Consider the following 5,386-nt stretch of genomic DNA (forward strand, 5'->3'; position numbering starts at 1 on the left):
TAATGTCCAGGTTGATTGAGGCTTTATTATCTCTGGCTTTGGCAGGCAGTGACATACCCATCACTTCCCCATCCCTAAAGTTGGGTGAGACAAAAAGACTGTCATGCCTTTACACTCATTCCATCTTTGTGCCTGGTCTCACTCTATCTCCCCTTACCTGGCCAAACTATTGATGGCCAGAAACGTGGGTGAATAAGAGTGACAACGAGGCCCCTTTCTTCTCTATCCCACATACTCTAGACTTTTATGACAGCTGATCACCAATGAGAAGGGATTAAATGTACCGAAGTAGGAAGTAGACCAGTTGCACGAGTTGTATATTCCGCACTGGCTGTCTGTGAGCTAATCATTCAGTGGATAAAAGACTTCTTTGGAGCCAAAAGTTAGAGAGAGAGAGAGAGACTTGGGAATGTGCCCAGCATTTACTCTTGGAGCTCCCTGGGAGGTGAGAATGGACCTGCAGAAATCAATTCCTCGTGAAGGACAGGCGTCTTTGATGATAGACAAGCGAGAGGCTGTGGCCCTTAGCTCCGCTTGGGTCTGTTTGCTGGCACTGGCTGAGCACAGGCAAACGGCTGTGGGAAATTTCCTTCATGAGCAGCCTGGGCTTGCAAGTGGGGGCCTCGCACGTCTTCTGGGCTTCACTGGGAAGCAGAAGCAATGGCGAGGTCCCTGAGAGCAAAGTGAAAGGGCCTTGGGAGGACAGTTTCAGAGTGTCGGGAGCTCAGGCGGAGTCCCTGCCTGTTCCTCCTGTCCGCGCCGCTGGCCCTGCAGACAAACCTTGCCTAAGTCTTTCCTCTTGTCATGTTCAAGGCCCTATGTGTCTTGTTCCAGTTCATCTCTCCACCTAGCTGCACCTCCTTATACTTCCCTGCGTGAATCCTGCCCTGCAGAGACCTCCTCCTCAGTGTTTTCCTGACACGTACGATGCCTCCCTTTCGGGCGCCTTTCTACTCTCTTGGCCTTTAACCCTCTCCCCTGGTCCTCTCATTCCTCCCTTAATCTTACCCAAAGGGAATTAAAGAACTCAAGTGTACTAGAAAGAGAGGAACTGGTCTTTTGTTCTTTGGTAGTACACTTGACTCTTGAACAACATGGGTTTGAACTTTGCAGTTCACTTATACACACATTTAAAAAATTTTTTTGTATGTATTTCTTTTTAAAAAAATTTTATTTTATATTGAAGTAGAGTTGATTAACAATGTTGTGTTAGTTTCAGGTGTACAGCAAATTGATTCAGTTATACACGTGTCTATTCTTTTTCAAATTACTTCCCCATTTAGGTTATTACAGAGTATTGAGCAGAGTTCCCCATGCTGTACAGTAGGTCCTTGTTGGTTGTCTATTTTATTTTTTATTACTTTTTATTGGAGTATAGCTGCTTTACAATGTTGTAATGTTTCTTGCTCTATAGCAAAGTGAATTAGTCATTCGTATACACATATCCACTCTTTTTTAGATTTCCTTCCCATTTAGGTCAGTACAGAGCATTCAGTAGAGTTCTCTGTGCTATACAGTAGGTTCTCATTAGCTATCTATTGTATGTGTTGTAGTGTATATATGTCAGTCCCAATCTCCCAATTCATCCCACCCCACTACACACATTTTTTTGAAGAGTCAATAGTACGGTACTGTACCATCTGAGGTTGGTCAAATCCGCGGATGTGGAGGAACTGTGGATATGGAGCCGGCTATGTACAGAGGGCTGACTTTAAGTGATACGCAGATTTTCCACTGTGTGCAGGGTTGGCGCCCCTAACCCCTGCATTGTTCAGGGGTTAACTGTATTTGGAAAACAGCTTTAAACATGTGTAGGTGACTGGGAATTACTCTTCTACCTTTAGGCAGAACCTCACTGAAACGACTGCCAGGAACACCCAACTCTCAGAAAATGTCCTCCGGGAATTTCAGTAATATGCAGTTTTGAGAGAGGGCACTTACTGTGCTGGTTAAGAGCACAGGCTCTGGGACAGGTACCCAAGATCCAATTTCAGTGCCATAATTTGAAAACTCTGGGCCTTTGGCCAGGTCAGCAAACCTCAGTTTTCTCATATGGGAATATTGATAACATTTACCTCCTAGGACTGTAAGGAGGGCTAAGCAAGTTTATATGTGTAAAATGCTTTAGAATCTGGTGCATAGTATGTGCTATAGAGTATATGAATGTTTGCTACTAGTTTTAATGAGAAGTGAAAAATTTGGTTTTTCAGTAGACAACATTTTTCAGGCTCTTGGCACTCTTCATTATCTTTTTTTTTTCTTTACATCTTTATTGGAGTATAATTGCTTTACAATGGTGTGTTAGTTTCTGCTGTATAACAAAGTGAATCAGCTATACATATACATATGTTCCCATATGGGCACTCTTCATTTTCAGATGCTTCCTGTTAAGGTAGTGAGTGGGAAGTGGAGGGGAGGCTTCCTGAACACTGGAAGATCATTCCAAACATCTAGGTGTGGTGCTCAGCCCCAGGCCGGACACGGAACATGGGTGCCTCATACTTTCTGTCAACAGGTTTCCCAGGAGCCTCCTCCTCACCCCACCAGCCACTCAAAGCCATTCTCCTGCTGCCACTCAGGTCTTTCTTCTGTAGCCATCTGCAGTGGGGACTTGTCAAGGGTGAAATGAAAAATTTTATCATTATTTCTAATTCTTCTGGATGTGGGTGTCATCAACGCATCAGGTTTAAAGAGGAAAGATGATGAATCGTGAATGTTTATGAGGAAATGGCAGCAATTATCATGATGGCAACGAAGAGGGAAGTGAAGAGATTGGCCCACTGGGATGTTTCTCCCAGCCCAGGATGGTGGTGGCGTGGCTCCAGTGGTCTTGGGCGTTACCATTACACCAAGATTGATGGAGTGTCTTACCCAGCAGCCCTTGCAGATTCACTATTTTTTTTTAGAACTATGTCTTGTGGAACCAGGTTTGCAAGTTTTACATTGAGTGAACAGCTATTTCTTATGTTAAGTTATTTCAGCTGTAGAGTAGAGAATTGTTGAAATCAATGGCTGGAGAATTTGAATTGCATTCATTCTTGACATTGGAACTGACAAATAGCTTCATTCCCCCACTGAAATGGAAAGTTTATTACTTTGAGATGCAGGCATGCCATGCAGGCAGGGGGGATGGGGTGTCCGCATTTTATTTTAGTGTAACTCTTCTATGATGCTGTGATACAGTGAAATAAAATGATTTTCTGAAATCCTGTTGGGATCCATCCCTTGCCCCATTCTCCACATTCGACTGGAAGTAAAACCAATTAAAACATTACTTTATAACTAGTATAAAACCCAATCTGACAGCTGGTTATTACTGTCTGAGCACGGAGTTCTCAGGGGGAATAGAACTGGTAGGTGGTGGAGGCAGCATGAGAACTCAGCATCTGGATGGATTGAGTGGGATCACCTGCTAGTCGGAACCTGCCCACCAGGTGCTGGGCATCTCCAAAGAGAAACCATCAAAGCTGGAGATCTGGAGATCTGGAGATCTGGAGGACAGACTTGCCAGAGTCCTGGAAACGCAATAATTGTAGATTTCTCCTTGACAGTTTCTCAGCATTGGGGGCTTTTCACTGCCCTGCCAGCAGGAATCACTGCAAGGAGAGAGGCAATGAGTGTGGCATTCAAGGAAGCCATGAACACGGCGGAGTTGAGGGGTGGCGGGGATGCAGGCTTGCTGGAGTTGCTGGGATACTCACCTGGGCACTCCTGCTGCAGCTCAGCCCATCCTTCTGATGGTGTCATCAGAGGAAATGGAACACAGCTGTTCATCCTCTCCACACTAGCCTTTCCCATCTTAAAGTCCTTGATCACTGCATCTGGTCACCTTTTCCTCTCAAACTTGTCAGAGGCCTGCACATCTAACAGACTTCATGAATCATAGCTTACCCGGTTCCACACTGGAGAACAGCCACCCCACTCACTCTGTTGACTTAATGCTGGTCATTAATTTATAAAGACCTGATGAAAGGACCTCATCCATATGGAAAGCACAGATTTCTTCTTCTTGTCTCCTTAGCATCCGGTGCCCATGGAATGATTCCTGCTCCCTGGTAGGAATCTCCAGTGCGGAGTGTGGTCATCAGTGCAGCCTATGTGAGACCCTTGTAGGTATTTCTGGCAACTTTCAAGCCAAAATCTGTACTGGGGCTGGAATTTGACCCTGACCGTTCAAGCACAACACAGCCTAGGACTTCTGGGACCCCCTCTTCCACAGGGCTTGAGAGAAGTCTTCTGCAGTCTTAGGGATCCAAAAAGCACTGTATCAGAGGCGCATGGGTGTGTCCAGTTCACTAAAGGAAAGCTCTTTCGTAGATGAGCTCACCTCAGTCCCTCAATAGGACCGGTGCTCGTTTCTCTGGAAGCTCTAGAACCTTAACTGTAGCGTGTGATCTCTGGTAGCTTTGCAGATACAATTAAAGCAGCAGCTGTGCCTGTGCCCGAGTGGAATCCTCTCCTGCCACACTCACCCTGACACTCCTCAGTGTAATTGCTTCATCCACATCTGCTTGACTTGAAAGCTCCCGGTTTCTTCTCTACTCTCCCTTATTAGAAGAAAATCAGGAATCGAATCCTGCGGTTAAAGAAAGAAGCTTCCAAGCCTGGGACCAAATCGGTTTTTTGCAGCCATTCATCTGTGCTAGGTAGTCCTGAGGTATGAAGCAGAGCACCAAGGCGTAACTTGAGAGGTCACAGAACCTGCTGTCCTGGGTACCATCCTAGGCATGCACATCGGAAAGGATCTTGAAGGATAGGAATTGAGTGTCCAAGGTAGAAGCAATTATGCCTTCTTCCAAGAGTGGTCTGAATGTTATTTTTCTATAAGAACTTCAGTAGTCTGTGGGTTGGATGATAAAATGCTGATGGTATGGTGATGATTTCATGAGTTGAATTTCCCAAGTTATCTAGCTGCTGTTGCTAATGATAGCAGTTATCATTTCTGAGCCCTTACTATGGGCCAGTCATTATACCAAGCACTTTAATATTTCATTTTATTCAGTCTTTATCTGGTTTAATTCTTCTCTACCCTTGTATTCAGTGAGTGAACCAGATCACTCTCTTATAACTTGGTTATACTTACTCTAGGCCCAGTGATGACATGACAGCCAGAGCTGTTGGCTGTCATTTCCAGGCTAAAAGTCAGTAAAGATCTAGGCTCCAGGACATTCAGAAGAGAGAATAGAGATTTAAGCTCTATCAGTTTGCCAATAATATGGGAGACGTAATCCAGTTTTTCTACTAAGGTGGAAGGAGAGAGTTGTGAGTTAGTATCTGTTCTCTGTTGGATTCTGCTGGCCTTGACTTACAGGGCAGTGTTTATCAATAATTTGCATTCTTCTATTTCCCAGTGAACTGTGAACATGGTTGCGTAACTTCCATGGGA

The sequence above is a fragment of the Neophocaena asiaeorientalis genome, unplaced genomic scaffold (genome assembly GCF_003031525.2).
Source record: "Neophocaena asiaeorientalis asiaeorientalis breed wild unplaced genomic scaffold, Neophocaena_asiaeorientalis_V1.1 scaffold424, whole genome shotgun sequence".
In the NCBI taxonomy this organism is placed as follows: domain Eukaryota; kingdom Metazoa; phylum Chordata; class Mammalia; order Artiodactyla; family Phocoenidae; genus Neophocaena; species Neophocaena asiaeorientalis.